Source organism: Sapajus apella, unplaced genomic scaffold, assembly GCF_009761245.1.
Source record: "Sapajus apella isolate SASKATOON/1434 unplaced genomic scaffold, GSC_monkey_1.0 scaffold80, whole genome shotgun sequence".
NCBI lineage: Eukaryota > Metazoa > Chordata > Mammalia > Primates > Cebidae > Sapajus > Sapajus apella.
Genome location: NW_022437020.1, coordinates 8,043,819 through 8,061,407, shown reverse-complemented (window position 1 = coordinate 8,061,407; position 17,589 = coordinate 8,043,819). Strand labels below are relative to the sequence as shown.

The 17,589-nt window shown below is 36.5% G+C and overlaps 1 protein-coding gene across 10 annotated transcripts in view; it reads right to left on the bottom strand.

Moving 5' to 3' along the window:
• MEF2A (myocyte enhancer factor 2A) overlaps nucleotides 1-17,589 on the bottom strand; it is a 138,287-nt gene that overhangs the window by 95,081 nt on the left and 25,617 nt on the right. The window contains exon 1 of one of the 10 annotated variants that reach the window (XM_032252843.1): nucleotides 3,031-6,989. The exons of the other annotated variants lie outside the window; for them this stretch is intronic. The gene's annotated coding sequence lies outside the window, so the exon portion shown is untranslated. Of the gene's footprint in view, nucleotides 1-3,030; nucleotides 6,990-17,589 lie in introns of those variants that run through there. 10 annotated transcript variants of the gene reach the window in all.

Below are 17,589 nucleotides of genomic sequence, written 5' to 3'. Positions count from 1 at the left end.
GAAAGTGGTCCAAAAGAGACAGTATTACTACTGCTATACTAACACACACATTTTCAAGCATGGTATAGAACACCTTAACATTTATAATGTTAATATTTATGATCTGAAAACAAAGTATTTCCTGTGTACCTGCTATTTTGTATACTTCTCTTCAAACATATTATCATCTTTTTAAATGCACAATGAAAATTAGGAGAAAATAATTAAATGAAAAACATTTTAATTTCCAATAACTAAATGTCAAATTCGTCTAAATATGAAAGATAAAATTAGTAATATATTTTTAAACTTTTTCTTAAGCATGGTAGATACTTTGGTTTTTCCCTTTTATTGTAGTCTGTCAAATGAAAAGAAGAAAGACCAAGTGCTGCCGAGTCAATACTGTTCAGGATCCATTTTAATCTAAGCCTTTTTCTTTACAAAACTCCAATCAAGCTGCCCGAAGGATGGTAAAATCCTATAATTTTCAAGTTACCTTGGAAATCATCTTGCATCGTAACTCCTATTCCCTTCAGCAAAGACACTGAAACCCAAGGAGGGTGAGTAAACTGTTCAAGGAGGATAAGTAAACTGTTTAAGGTCTTAGTTAATGCATCCAGGAACTTTTCTACTAACAGAGCAGTTGTTCCTGAACTTTAGTCATTCATACACAAACCTGTCAATCTTTGCCCTAATTAGATTACCACTCTATACATTTTTACCTATTTTTTACATTATTTTTTATTTTAATAAATGTACTCAAATACAAAAGTTTATTGCTGCTATAAAACTAGTATAACTTGCCACAAATGGATAACAGCCTTAAAAATAATGAAAACATAAATATGTAGCAATATGAAAGCCATTATGGTAACTATAATTAATAATAAATCTAATTATCTGATTTATAAAAATGCATACCAGAAAATAATCTCATGAATGAAAAAATGAGACTGTATCAAAGTGGTGTTAAAGAGGGATTCCGCTTCATTTAACTAGGAAGATAACTTTAACTTCTAGTTTTAATGTAAACCACATCAAAGAATCCCATCTCGTATGTGTACAGTCAGAAAAGGGAAAAGTTTGCGGAACCCTACATAATGGGGTTAGAATACTAAATAGTAATTCCTAATCAAAACAGTAACTTTTTCAACAGTTTTTTTCCTCAAATGACTTCTGAAGTCTTTTTTTCCCCAAATGTAAAAATACACTTGGCAATTTTCAGTGATGGGAAATGGGTATGAGTTCCATTCATTTCTGTTATCCAATGTGGAAAGATTTAAAAAAAAAAAAAATCTTTCATCAAGCCTCTCAAGCATATTTGCATAATACAGGTTGAATAGCCTTAATGTGAAAATCCAAAATCTGAAATGCTCCAAAATCTGAAAATTTTTCAGCACCAACATTTGCCACAGTCAAACACAGCCACAACTTTGTTTCATGCACAAAATTAGTAAAAATACTGTGTAAAACTACCTTCAGGCTATGTGTAGAAGGTATATAAGAAAGAAAGAAATTGCATGTTTAGACTTGGGTCCCATCCCCAAGGTATCTCATTATGCATATGATTTTTTTTCTGACTCAAAAAAGCAGAGAAAATCTGAAACCCAAAACCCTTCTGGTCCCAAACATTTAGGATCAGGGTGCTTAGTCTGTATTTAAAATATGTTCACAGCCATTGAATCAGATAAGTTAAATTCATACAAAGAGTCAAGTTTTTTATAATGTAATCAGTTGGTTGAATGGAGAAATAAAGGTTTTCTAAGGCCCTGCTGCATAGTAACAACCGCAATGCACTTTACACATAACATTTTAAATTCCAATAACTTCTTTATAAGATAGGCATTATAATTATTCCCATTTTAAATCTGTAAAAGAACTGAAGCCTAGGCAGTAAATATCACCCCGCCAAGGTCGCAGATGCTAAATACTAGAACCAAGACAACTCGGGTCTGTGTTACTCCAGAAGAGCACTCCCAACTGCTGTATTCTGCTGCCTTCATGAGGGGATGAGAAGCTGAAGCTCTGTATCCGTTTTCCCAGAGCAGCTAGTCTCAGGCACAATACACCAGCCTTGCCCAGGGACAGTAGGTCCAGGGCTCTCCCCATGTCAGTAGTCTGGCTGCCACTTGCCCAGCCGTACCACAGAAATCCTCATCTCACTGCTGCCAAAAGAGCACTGACTACAAACCCCAGTGACATAAAGAAACCCCACCACTGCTCTCATAGCCTAGTTCTTTCCATCCTCAGCAGTCATGCCAGAGGCATCACAATCTTTCAAGCTCCAAGTGCTGCCATTTCCTATTTGCTCATACTTTGGCATATAGATCTTCCTAGATCCAGTGTATCTATCCTTTCACAATTTAAATTTCACACATGCCTTAAAATATAAAGCTTGTCTTTAGCAAGTATACTCACATTTGCAACCATTTAGAAAAACTCTTATTTTACTGTTTAACTTACAACTTTTAACTCTGTATTTTAAAAATAATTTCAAACTTACTGAAAAGTTACAAGAACAGTATAGAGACTGCCTATTACCTAGATTCACCAATTTTTAACACTTTTTTCATATACTTTCATTCTTTCTCTCCTTGCTCTCATGGATATGTTTATGTGCATATGTACTACACATCTATATAAAAATACATAAATAAAAGTATTATTCTGAACCACTTGTGGGTAAGTTGCATATATTACGCGCTTTACACCTCAATATTTAAGTGTAAATTTCCTAAGAATATTCTCTAATATTAATATAACCACAGCACAGTTATCAAATTCAATAAATACAACATTGCCGCAATTCTTTAAAGTGCAGGCCATAAGTGCAAATTTTTCACTTATCCCAATAACGTTCTTTAGGACTTTTTTACCCTCTTCAGTAACAGGATCAATTCAGGACCATATATTACATTTAGCTGTCAGTTTTGTCTCCTGTAATCTAGAGCAGTTTCTTGGCCTTTCTCTTTCACGACACTGACATTTTCAAGAATATAAGCCAGTCATTCTACAGAATATTCCTCAGCATTTCCTTGAGCATTTTCTTACTTTCTGGTCCAGCAAGATGTTCTACACTGATCTGGTACCTTCCTGAGTCATCCCTAGAATCAGCCATTTATCCAAGTGTTTCTGGTTCCCTTCACTGGGAAGTGTATTTAGAAATCAAGATCTGGGTGGTACCACTGTGGCTTGGCCATTTCTGTGAAATATATAAATATAATATGAATACATGTTCATATTGATACCTCCAATTTCCCCAAGATTCTTCTCTGCCTTCCCATTTCTATATTCCAGAACTTCCCTTCTCCTATCATTAATAACCCTAGCTTGCACCAACATCAATGCATTTCCTTAATCCAGAGTTTCTTCTTTCTTTTTTTTTTGAGGCAGGTTCTCGCTCTGTCCCCCAGACTGGAGTGCAGTGAAGCGATCTGGGCTCACTGCAACCTCCACCTCCTGGGTTCAAGCGATTCTCCACCAGCCTCCCGGATTGCTGGGACCACAGTCGCATGCTACCACACCTGGTAAATTTTTTTTTTATTTTTAGTAGAGACAGGGTTTCACCATGCTGGCCAGGCTGGTCTCAAACTCCTGACAAGTGATCTGCCAGCCTCAACATCCCAAAGTACCGAGATTATAGGCGTAGGCCACATGTCTGGCCTGGAGTTTCTTAATGGTCCACTATTGACATTTTAGACCAGAAATAATTCTTGGTTTGGCGGGGAAGTGTTGGGAGGTCCTGTGTATTGTACAATGCTTAGTAACATAACTTCACCCCTCTCCACTAGATGCCAGTAGCACCTCCCTCTAAGTCATGACCAGTTCAAAGTATCTCCAGGCATTGCCAAATTCCCTAGGGGTGAAAACTACCACTGGTTGAGAAGCACTGCCTGCAATACAAATAAAATTGTTTCAGAATTGTCTCACTTATACCATTACAAAAACAACAAAAATCACTTAAAAAAAAAAAAAAAAGAGCTCCATATTTGTTTGTAGTTTTTCCCCATAAACTAACGGGATATAGTCAAAAGCTATGTTCAAATTTTAGATGGATCAGTTAACTTTGTCCCTTAGCCCCCATTAAGACTTATTGTTACTCACTTAGAATACAGTTGGGTTCATGTCTGTTTGCATTCAGTTTTACGATGTTTTCCCCCATCATTTTTTTTTTTAATATGTAGAACATTAATGTGCTTCTCCAAGTCCAAACTATACTAAAATGTATAATCAAAGAATGGACACTTTTCCCTACCTCCCCTTTGTAGGTAACCAATTTCAGTGCTTACTGATTTAGCCTTACTGTGTTTCTTTTCCACAAATGTAGGAAGATATATGTGTTCTTTCTTATTTATCCATTTTACTTACACAAAAGTAACACACTATACTTATTTTTCTGCAACTCTGCTTTTCTCATTATTAGTTAATACTGATTTCATTTTTTCTACTGAGTTTCACTGTAAAGTCTAATAATGTGTTAACATGCTTTGTTAATACTACAAAAGCAATCTTAAAATTTAAATCTTGATATGGTTTTCTTTTATAAACTAAACATAAAACGCTAAGTTGTAAAAAGTTAAAAGAGCAGAGATTCTAGTCCAAATTATTCACATTTCACAGGCAAAAGAAACTGAGATTCAGAAGTAACAGTTTCAAAGCCACAAAGCTCCGTCCAATACACACATAAGTTGCAAATATTACGTATTAAACAAAATGCTAAATACTCAAGAAACAAATTTTTTAAAAATCTTTCTGCTTTCAAGAGAGTCACATGAATAAATGTCAATATAGTGCCACATTCAGTGACAAACATGTATATAATTTACTAATACAATAAAGAAGGGAGCAAGTATGAGTTTTGATTATTATTAACTTCGTTTGTTAATATTTTTTTTGGATAGAGGGTACGTAATGTGAAAGAACAGGATATCAAATGTTCATAAAACCACAATGAGTGGGAATAAAGCATAGGGCATTTGTAGGAAAATGAAAAAAAAAAAAAAAAAAAAAAAAAAAAAAGAAAAAAAAAGCAGGGGTCAGATTCCAAAAAGGAGAGAATTTATTTTAAATGTGATGAGAAGCTATCATTAGTGGTATTCTGGCTTTGCTACTGTGTGATCTTGGAAATGTCATTTCACTTCTCTGTGTCTAACTGTAAAGGATAATAACATATATATTATGTGGGTATTCTGAAGAATAAACACATTGATATGTGTAAAACTAAGTGCCAAGCACATATAAAGTACTCTACAAATGTTACCCAGTATTTCAGCTCCAACATTCCATGTTTCTAATATCTATAAAGCACTTCTAAAAATAAAATATGTAATATTACTTGAAGATTATAATCTCTGCTAAGCAAAGATTAATATGTTTTGCAACTCAAGGGACATCACAGTAAGTGCAATGGATTTACTGACAGGGTGTTTTATCGTCTGCGGAGCTTCTGACTACAGAGAGAAACACTGTGCTTTTTAAAAGTTCGTTTCATTAAGTGTTTACATGTAATATACAAATAAACACTGTTAGATATCTAGGAAACAACTCATATTCCTTTGGCTTCAACTATGCAAATAAAAGATGAAACAGAAAATATACTAGAATCATTAGAAATAATTCAGAGCAAAGCAGCCTATAAACTACGGTTTCTTCTCCCCACGGGTATAAACAGTTTATGTCAACCACACACTGCTTAGAGACTAGGCTAATAGTCATGGGCAATTAAACAAAAATTTTAGAATGAAAGAATAGAAGAAAATGAAAATAATAAAAAAGATGAAAGAGGGAGTGGAGTTAACCAACCCTGGAACCACTCTATTGTACTTCTCATTATATGAGATGATAAAATCCTTCCTGTTTTGATTAGCCTCTCTGTTACTTGCACCAGAAAGCATCCTGATACATACATACTGATAATTTAAGAGCTGATTATAATCTGTTCCCAAAAGGACAAGGAAACTACCAATCAAAAATGTTTAGGTAGGTCATTTTCATGTCGAGTCATAACCATTCTTTCTCTGATCTGTCATTTCATCTTGTAACTTCTATTCTAGCCATAAAGACTGTACTAATAACATATCTAAAGTGCTGAGAAGATCAAAATCATCTAAATCAAAATGCCAGATGATAGAGAAAGATGGAAATAGAAAGCAAAGATACCTTACAAATAAATACAGACCATACAAAAAAAAATATTATATATGGTGGCCTTAAAAATGAAATTTCTCACACAGTTCTGAAGTTGACTGTTTCTGATATCCTACAGGTAACTCAGTAGAGCACAGTCTTCATAAGAAAATATGATGTGAGAGTCAAGTACTCAAAACCTGCTAAAAAACAGCAGTGTTGGGTGACAGAAGATAGCATTCAAAGAGCAAGCAATTCTTGTCATATACACAGATCATAATCATATAAAAAAGACAAATTAATAAATGACTGTAACAAAGACAAGGCAGGAGACAGTGGAAGAGTAATCTTGCTGATTTGGCTTCCTAAAATCAAAAGTACCTTGTAAGGCTGCTTCCAAATTCTCTCACATCCAGCCAACCAATCAGAATCCAATGATCTGTTTCAGACAGGTTCGGCTAGCATCAGGAGATAGGCTTTTTCTTACTGTAATAAGAATCCCCATGGCCATAGCTCTCAATGGTGTACCCATCAATCGGGAAAAAAAATCAAATATAACATTACTTTACAGGCATTTGGTACCCAAAAGATGTCCCTCATCATCAACTGACAGTAAAAAAGTGATAGAGGATTTTTTTTTTTTTCTTTTTTGGTATATACCTAAGACTAACTCTGCAAAGGGCTAACTGAACACAGGGAATACCAAAAGCCAAAACCTGAAGGAGCTACACTGTTAATACTATGCTTAACTCCCTCTCACTAATTTTTAATAGGCAGCAGAAAGTACCGGTAAGATAAGTCTTAACTCTGATGCTATAAGAAGCCAATATTTAATACGCATTATAGTGTCACCTCATTGACTTACTTTGTGTTTGTCTTCTCAAAACTAAGGAAGAGGGCCGGGCGCGGTGGCTCAAGCCTGTAATCCCAGCACTTTGGGAGGCCGAGGCAGGCGGATCACGAGGTCAGTAGATCGAGACCATCCTGGTCAACATGGTGAAACCCCGTCTCTACTAAAAATACAAAAAATTAGCTGGGCATGGTGGTGCGTGCCTGTAATCCCAGCTACTCAGGAGGCTGAGGCAGGAGAATTGCCTGAACCCAGGAGGCGGAGGTTGTGGTGAGCCGAGATCGCGCCATTGCACTCCAGCCTGGGTAACATGAGTGAAACTCCGTCTCAAAAAAAAACAACTAAGGAAGAAATAGAAGAAATTCTGAAGGATGGAATAAATACAGCAAGATCACAAAGCAGTCCTAGACAAATGCTAACAATTAACTATTGAGAAAAAACTAGTCAAGATATCAATATTATAATTTTGTCTAATTTATTCACAGATATTATAAAATGGATACAATTTTACTAGAAAAAATTTTCCCATTTTATCTCTTCTAAAATAATTTTAATAAAATCTTTACTTTGAGTACATATAAAATACCTATCATTTAAGTATTTCAATTTTCTCAGCTGTTTGTTCTCTAAGTTCAATCTATAATTTTAAACATTGAGATCTGAATTTTTTTTTAAGAACTAGAATGACCATGGCATGATATATGGGAACCACTAAATCTAATTGTGTTCCCCATGGAAACTTTCTTATTTTTAAGTCAACACAGTTTTTTTTTTTTAAGTAGTATAACACGAAAGAGTCAATTTTGAATCCTAGTTCTTCTATGATCTTGACCAAGTCACTTAGCCAGTTTCATTTTTAAAATGAGGCAAAAAGTATACTTCACAGGCCATGTGAATGTTGATATGAGAAAGTAAATAAATCATCTATAGTACAATGTGTAGTATACCCAGGTCTTCCATAAAAGTTCAGTAATAAACGGTTTCTCAGTCATTCTGTTTTGTTTGGTTGGCTGGTTCAATTTCACAGAGAAGTGACATACAGTAATGGTTAACAGGACAGGTTCTGCAGCATGCCAGCCTCAATTCAAACCTCAGCTCCAGCACTTACTACATGTGTTGCTTTGAAGTTCCTCAATTTCTCTAAGCTTCAGATGGCAAATCTTTAAAACACTGGACTAATAACAATGCTCACAGACTTGTAAAGATTAAGAGACAACACATATAATGTATTTGGCCTAGTATTCTGCACATGTGCTCAATAATGTTGGCCATTATTATTACCATTACCTAATATTAAAAACTGTAAAATAATGTATTAACCATTACTTAATAAAGTGATAACCATTACTTAATATTAAAAATTGTAAAACAATGAGTGTAAAAATACTCACAACACATGCACTCAAGTTGCTGTGAAGTCTGCATAAAAGATAAATACCAGAAACTCATGTTTATATCAGCCTACCGCAAAGGCCTCGGCCAGAGTTAACTCACTAGCCTAACTGGCTATTTCCAACCACACTCTCAACTACTCAACTTAGATATCCTACAGGTATCTCAAAACCCAGTATTTTCTTAAACCAAATACACCAAGCCTATTTCTTTTCTATACCAGCCACTGTTCACCTTTAGCCTAAGCACTGCAACAGCTCCCTAACTGGTCTCAGCAGGCATTTTTATTTCCTTCCAATGCAATTTCCTCATCTTCGTTACAGCAACCTTTTAACATGCCAATATAATCATATCACTTATCACTGTTCTTAAAAGTCCAAGCTTTTAACGTGGCCTGGAAGGTCCTGCTTTATCCTGCCACTCCTCTACTCATGGAACTCCTCATTCCTTGACACTCTTCCTCTTGCCCAGAAAGCTTCTTGACACAGGCTGTGTGTACTTAGAAAGTTCCTAACTCCTTTCTGTTCCAGGGCCTTCTTCTGATGAACTTTCCTAACAGACTGTACTTCTCTCTTATGGCATTTAACTCAACTGTAATTACTTGCTTATACAACTAAATATTTAATTTATTTTCCCTCAACCAAACTGTAAGCAAGGGATAAGATCAAGTCTGTTTCGTTGACTCCTATAACCTCAGCTGCTACAACCTGAGCTTTCACAAGCTCAGGCTGTTAGACATTCTCTAAGTACCAATTTTTTGGAGTTATGAGTTATTGCAGGACTGGGCATCGTGACTTACACTTGTAATCCTAGCACTTTGGAAGGATGAAATGAGAGGATCACTTGAGCTCAGAAGTCCAAGATCAGCCTGGGCAACATAGTGAGACCTCATCTCTTAATAAAAATAAATAAATAAATAAATAAATAAATAAATAAATAAATAAATAAAAAAGAAGTTATTCTTCACTGAACTGCAGAAGGGAAGGCAACTTAATATTTATCAGTAGCTGTGTCAGACTTTAATATATATTATCACATGTAACAGTAACAATAACCCTGTGAGATAGATAGCATCTGTTCCACTTCCTGAATGAAGCAACTGCAAGTCAAAACAATCAGTACTTACCCAAAGTCATAAAAGGAAGAGTTGAAACTTTGGTTCCAATATCATGTCTTTTTCCATACAGTACAGTATCACCACTGGAACTATTTAAATAGTGGTCAAAAATGTCACTGGTGTGATAAAACCCTCAAGGAGCCACCTAACACTAATTTCATGAGTTTATGGTACTTTTCAGTAGCACGGTATTAAAACAATTTATACTAAGTTGTATATAGCTGCACAAAGGAAATTAGAGCATGAAGAAGGACCACTACATTGCACTATGTTCCCTGTTAAAAAGCAGTTTATCTGATGCCACAATGAGCTGTCAAAATACAAATGCCATGAGCAGTTATCAGCTAACTTAAGAGTCCTGACCTCCTCAAAGGTCTCCATTTCCCAATCCCTCCTACTCTGCACATTAACACTGGTGCCTTTCCCTGCCTTCCATGGATATACTGTAGTTTCAAGCATTTGCAAGAGAACTTGAGCTTCTTACTTCCCACTACTACTCCAGCTTCAAGGTAACTTTAAAAAAGAGAGAAAAAATGATTCCTTTCAATCTCAATTATTAAAGACTTAAGAGGAATCACAATTGCTAGATTACCTACAGCCATGGCCCTAGGTTGGGTGGGTGAGGGGACTGTTAAAGTGAGTATAGTCTGAGGTTCTCTCAGTTTCTACTGCTGTTTACTATTTTTGCATAAAACAATAACTAGATAGTTCAATAAATAGATCAGTAAAACTCACTGATTTAATGCAGTAGTTCTCAATTTAAAAAGTTACCAGATTCAACTGCGGAACTAAAACATATATTCTGCGTGCACAAACTTGCCCTAGCCCTACAATAAAACTATTAAATCACAATTGAGACTAACATCCAAGCAAGAGTAATTTTTAAAAGCTCCACAAATTATGATGATGTACATCTTTAGCTCACAGCCTGTTTTATTATATTACAATATTAAACTCTTTATACAAACACTGATTGGCTATGTGCAGGAGTAAAGTAGAAAAATCATACAAATGAATCAAGTGCTGATTGTATTACCTCTACAATGATACACACATTTATGTCCTTCATTTCCATAGAGAAATCTCTCTCTCCTGTTTCCTTGAATTACATGGCTTTCTTGGTCTTTTCCTTTTTTTTCACTTGACAAAGAAGAATGCAGGAAGAATTTTATATTCTTCAATTTCTACCCTGAAGGGAAAACAGTTTCAACACACCAGAAAGTAGGGAGAACACACATTTTGGTTTACCTGAGACAGGTAAATCCCAGTTTATGTCTATTATGCAGGTGTAATTATCAAGTAAGACACTTCACTGTCAAAAGTATCCATGTAGTAGTAGTTTGTTAGAAGTATACCACTGTTTTCCTTTTTTAAAATTTTTTAGAGACAGAGTTTCACTCAGTTACCCAGATTGGAATGCAGTAGCACAATCGCAGCTCAACCTCCTATGCTCAAGGAAAACTCTCATCTCAGCTCCTCTCCCGTGCCCCTGACCCTGCTAAGTTTGTTTTTTTTTTTTTTTTTTTTTTTTGAGACAGAGTTTCGCTGTTGTTGCCCAGACTGGAGTGCAATGGCACGATCTCGGGTCACCACAACCTCCGCCTCCTGGGTTCAAGCAATTCTCCAGCCTCAGCCTCCCGAGTAGCTGTGACTACAGGCACGCACCATCATGCCCAGCTAATTTTTGTATTTTTAGTAGAGACGAGGTTTCACCTTGTTGACCAGGATGGTCTCGATCTCTTGACCTCGTGATCCACCCGCCTCGGCCTCCCAAAGTGCTGGGATTACAGGCTTGAGCCATTGCGCCCGGCCTCCTGCTAAGTTTTTTTAAAACTTTTTTGGGGTCTGACTGTTGCTCTGTCAGGCTGGTGTCTTCATTTCTATTTGATTTTTAAATTGAGTTTAAATGTGAATGGTATTCACATACCATAAAATGCACCTTTTGAAAGTGTATAATTCAGTGTTTTTTAAATTGTACTCAAAAGGCAGTGCAACCATCACCACTATCTAATTATAGAACATTTTTATCATCCCAAAAAGAAACTTGATACACATTAGCAGGCATTCCCCATTCCTTCCTCTCCCCAGTCCCTGGCAAATACTAATCTACTTTCTGTCTCTGTGAAATTCGCCTATTCTGGAAATACACAATTATGTTATCTATAGCCTTCTATGTCTGGCTTCTCTCGCTTAACGTGATGTTTCAAGGTTCATCTGGGTTATAATATGAATTAGTACTTCGTCCTTTTTTGGCTAAGTAATATTGTACTGCATGGATACACCACATCTCATTTACCCATTCATCAGGTGATGGACATTTGAGTTGACTCCACTTTGACCATTATGAAAAATGCTGCTACGAATAATGGTGCACAAGTTTTTGTGCAAACATATATTTTCAATTCTACCAGATACATTGCTAGGAGCAGAACTGCTAGGTCATATAGAATGTTTAACTTTTGAAGGAATTGCCACACTATTCTCTAAGGAGTCTGAACCATTTCACATTCCCACCCGCAAAGTATCAGGATACTAATCTGTCCACATTCTCTCCATCACTTGTTATTTTCTGTCTTTTTTTAAATTATAGCCATCATGGTGGGTGTGAAGTGGTATCTTGTTGTGGTTTTATGTTGTGGCTTTAATTCTGCATTTCCATAACAACTAATAACATTAAGCATCTTTTCATGTGCCTACTGGTCATTTATATCTTCTCTGGAGAAAATCCTTTTTTTAAATTGGGTTACTGCCTTTTCATTGTTGAGATATTAAGAGTTCTTCACATATTCTAGATACTAAATGCTTAAAGATATATGATCTGTAAATACCTTCTCCCACTCATCAAGTTGTTTTTCACTTTTTTTGTTGTTTGTTTTGAGATAGAGTCTCCCTCGGTCACCCAGGCTGGAGTGCAGTGGCATAATCTCAGCTCACTGCAACCTCCACCTCCCAGGTTCAAGTGGCTCTCCTGTCTCAGTGTCCTGAACAGCTGGAATTACAAGCACTTGCCACCACAGCTGGCTAATTTTTGTGTTTTTAATAGAGATGGGTTTCAACATGTTAGCCAGGTTGGTCTCGAACTCCTGACCTCAAATGATCCACCCGCCTTGGCCTCCAAAAGTGCTGGGATTACAGGTGTGAGCCAACGCACCCAGCCTCATTTTCTTGATAGTGTCCCTAGAAGCAAAATGTTTTTAATTTTGCTGAAGTCCAATTTGCCTATTTCCTCTTTTGTTGCTTCTACTTCTGATGTTATTTCTAAGAAATCACTGCCAAATTCAAGGTCATGAAGATTTTAACCTATATAGTTTTAGCTCTTACATTAAGTATTTGATCCACTTTCAGCCAATTCTTGTATATAGTGTCAGGGGTCTGGCACTACTTGCTAAAAAGGCTATTTCCTGGCCTGCGCAGTGGCTCAAGCATGTAATCCCAGTAGGCTGAGGCAGGTGGATCACGAGGTCAGGAGTTCGAGACCAATCTGGCCAATACAGTGAAACCCCATCTCTACCTAAAATACAAAAATTAGCCACGCATGGTGGCACATGTCTGTAGTCCCAGCTACTCAGGACGCTGAAGCAGGAGAATCACTTGAACCCAGGAAGCAGAGGTTGTGGTAAGCCGAGATCGTGCCACTGCACTGCACTCCAGCCTGGGCAACAGAGCAAGACTCTGTCTCAATTTAAAGAAGAAAAAAAAAAAAAAAGCCAATTCCCTCCATTGAATTGTCTTGGCATCATTGCAAAAAAAATTTTTTTAATTAAAAAAAAAAATCAATTGGTTATAAATATATGGATTTATTTCTAGACTCTTAATTCTGTCTCATTGATCTGTTTATCCCTGTGCCTTTAATCCTGTCTAGGTTACAGCAGCAGCTTTGTACTAAATTCTCAGATTCAAAAGTGGGAGTCCTGAAACTTTATTCTTCTTAAAGATTGTTTTGGCTATTCTAAGTATCTTGAATTTCTATATGAATTTTAGGATCAGTTTGCCAATTTTTTTGGTAGGGGGAAGGGGAAAGACCAGCTGAACTTCGATAGGAATTGTGTTAAATACGTTGATCAATTTGGGATGACTGCAATCTTAACAAGATTAAATCTGCCAATCCATAAAGCACATCTTTGCATTTATTTAGGTCTTCTTTAATTTCTGTCAATGATGATTTGTAGTTTTCAGTGTACGGGTATTCTGTTTCTTTTGTGAAATTTATTCCTAAGAACTGTATTATTTTGATAATACTATAAACATAATTTTCGTAACTTCATTTTTGATTGCTCACTGCCAGTGTTCTATATGATTATTAACTTCAAACACTTTCAGTAACATAAAAGAAGGTTAATTTAAAAATTTTACTGTATTTAAATATGATACCATGGGTCCTCTAAATATTATCTACTAGAAGGAAAAAAAATTAATATAAATTAAGAAATCCAGTGGCTGTCTCCTTTGCTAAAAGATCTTGAAAAACCAGAATCAAGAAATGCCAAATAATTTTAATCCCAATTTCAGTATGAGACAATGCAACTACATTCTATACACAAAAATGATGCCATATATCGTTTTGTAGATATGAGGTTTTGTAGTTTTTGTAGAGACGAGTTTTACCATGTTGTCCAGGACAGTCTCAAACTCTTAGGCTCATCAGGTGATCACCCACCTTGGCCTCCCAAGGTGGTGGCATTACAGACGTGAGCCACTGTACCTGGCCTCTTTTTTTAAACCTGTGAGAATCTAAAAAGTACCGTAAAGCTTCTTAGGCCCTGAGCCAAGAATCCTATAAAAAAGCATACCAATTTATATGTTCATGCTTTATGTACAAGGTTTACCTTTCAGGCGCAAAGAGGAACGTGTAATGTCTGTAAATGTGCTCAACAAATTTAAGCTTTCAACATTGTTGGTGGCTTGGATGTCCACCTTGCAAATAGAGTTCAACTTTCAAAGTTGTGACAGGCAGAATAATTATGCTGGAAAGATAACCATATCCTAAATCACCAGAACCTATGAATATGTTATATTACATGGAAAAGGAGAATTAAGGTTGCAGGTGGAATTAAAGTTGCTAATCATTTATCCTTAAAATAGGGAAATTTAAGTTGGATTATCTGGGTGGGCTCAAAGTAAACACATCTTTAAAAGTGGAAGAAAGGCAAGATGCAGAGGCTCACACCTATAATCTCAGCACTCTGGGAGACTGAGGCAGCCAGATCACTTGAGGCCAGGAGTTCGAGACCAGACTGGCCAACATGGCAAAACGCCGTCTCTACTAAAAACAGAAAAAAATAGCTGGGCGTGGTGGTGCATGACTGTAGTCCCAGCTACTTGGAAGGCTGAAGGAGGAGAACCGCTTGAACCTGGGAGGAGGAGGTTACAGTGAGCAGAGATCACACCACTGTACTCCAGGATGGGCAACAGAGCAAGGCAAGACTCTGTCTCAAAAAACAAAGACAAAACAACACAACACACAAACAGACAAACTAACAAAATTTTTGGAATACTGACTGGGATTACTTTGAATTGAGAATAATCCTCAGAAGAGGATGGAGTATAGCCCTCAAAGGATATAACTTTAATGGGCAGCAAATTAACCCCGCAATAAAAGCTGCTCTGGACCAACACTGACAAGCTGAAACAAAAAGATCTCAAAATGATTCAGCTGATACTAACTTATCTATGTATAAAATCAAAGTCCAACACTATGTAGAAGATACAAAAAAAAAAAAACCCTTCACCCAACAATGTCAAACCACCATGTCCAACATCCAAACATTACAGGGAATGAGAAGAGGCAAAAAAACGTGGCCCACATAATAAGAAAAGTCAAGCAATATGAAGACATTCAGAAATGATAAAGTTAATGAACTGACAAAGGCATTAAAAAAATGATTATAAATAAACTTAGTATGTTACAGAAGGTAAGGAAAAATAAGAACAGGAGGAGAATATTGAAAGAAATAAAAATTCCAAAGATGAAAAATGATTTTCAGAAATTAAAAACACCCTGGATGGAATTATTCATTGCAGAACAAAAGATCAGTGAACTTGAAGACATGGTACTATTAACCAACCAATAAAGCACAGAGAGAAAGAAAAGAACAAAAAACAAGAGCAGTATCACTGCCAAAAGAGACAGTATTTCAAAATGTATAACTAAAATTACAGGGGGAACAAAAAGAAAAACCTGGGGCAGATGGGATATTTGAAGAGATAGTGGCCAAAACATTTCCACATTTGGTTTTTAAAAAATTAACTAAAAAATCTAGCAGCATTATCACAAAGAAAACCATAAAAGCCCATCATAATCAAATGACTAAAACCCAGTAATAAAGTCTTAAGAGCAGCCAAAGAAAATAGAAAACTTACATACAGGGAACAAAAGGTAGGAGGAGCAGCAGACTTTTTGTCAGAAACTATGCAAACTATTTCACAAACTATTTCACAACATTTAACAGAGATAAAGACCTAATTCATCAAGAAAACATAAAAACCCTAATTACGCATGGACTTAATAACAACAGAGCTTCCAAATACATGAACCAGTAAAAGAAAAAACAAATCCTCAATTAAAGTTGAATATTTCAACATTCCTCTCTGAGAAATTATTGAAAACAAATAGAAAATCAAAAGGAACACAGAAGTCTTAAAGAACGCTATCAACCAATTTGACCTAATTTTTTTAGAACTCCACTCAACACATTCTTCTTGTTAAGTGTACACTGGCTGGGCATGGTGGCTCACACCTGTAATCCCAGCACTTTGGGAGGCCAACTTGAGGTCAGCAGTTTGAGACCAGCGTGGCCAACATGGCAAAACCCTGTCTCTACCGAAAATCATTTTTAAAAAAGCTAGCCAGGTGTGATGGTCACTTGCCTATAGTCCCAGCTAATTAGGAGGCTACAATGAGAGGATTGCTTGAACCCAGGAGGTGGAGATTGCAGTGAACCAAGATCGTGCCATTGCACTGCAGTCTTGGTAACAGAGTGAGATGTCTTGAAAAAAAAAAATCACTAACAGACTACAACTGTGCCTTATAATAAATCTTAACAAATTGACAAGAACTTACATCACACAAAGTATGTCCTTAAACTACAGTAGACTTAAATTAGAAACCTGTAAGAGAAAGAAATCTGGAAAATTAACCAAATATTTGAAAATTACACAGGTCAAGGAAAAAAAATCACAATGGAAATTTTAAAACACTCTGAACTCCATATAAATGAACACACAACATTACTAACCTGTAGGATGCAGGACAAAGGAAAATTAAAAGATTAAATACTCTTTTAGAAAGTTTCCAAATATCAGGAACAAAAGGGGGGATATCACTACAGATCCTTCAAATGTAAAAGAACAGGGATTCTAAAATACAACTTCATGCCAATAAATTACACAACTTACATAAAATTGACAAATTCCTTGAAAAATAAACAGTTAAAACTTATTTTACAAGAATTAACATGAATCCAAATAGCCCTATATTATTTAAAGAAATTGAATTCATAGTTTTGTTACAGTAGGTAGGTAGTCAGACATGAGCAGGGCAGAAGCCCCCCACCCCTATACACACACACACACACAAACACAAAGAATCAACACACACACACACACACACACACACACACACACGGAATGTCAGGTAACCACCAGGTGATGGTCAGGAGCTGTTAAACTCTCTAAAATAAGAATTGGTTGCAGCCCACTCCAGTGAAAGGCAGTCTCCCAACAGATAGAACACACCTGAAGCTGGTGATCGGCAGCTTTCCTCTAATGCCTCACAAGTTGGAGGAGTGGGCTCAAGCATGCGCAATAAAAGGCAAATGGTGGAATTTAACTGGTATATGAACTGCTAAGGACACTCGATTAGCAAGGGAAGAATGCCTCAAGTAAGCCTGCACAAAACTTCAGTAAAAGGCCGGGTGCGGTGGCTCAAGCCTGTAATCCCAGCACTTTGGGAGGCCGAGGCAGGTGGATCATGAGGTCAAGAGATCGAGACCATCCTGGTCAGCATAGTGAAACCCCGTCTCTACTAAAAATACAAAAAATCAGCTGGGTATGGTGGCGCGTGCCTGTAATCCCAGCTACTCAGGAGGCTGAGGCAGGAGAATTGCCTGAACCCAGGAGGCGGAGG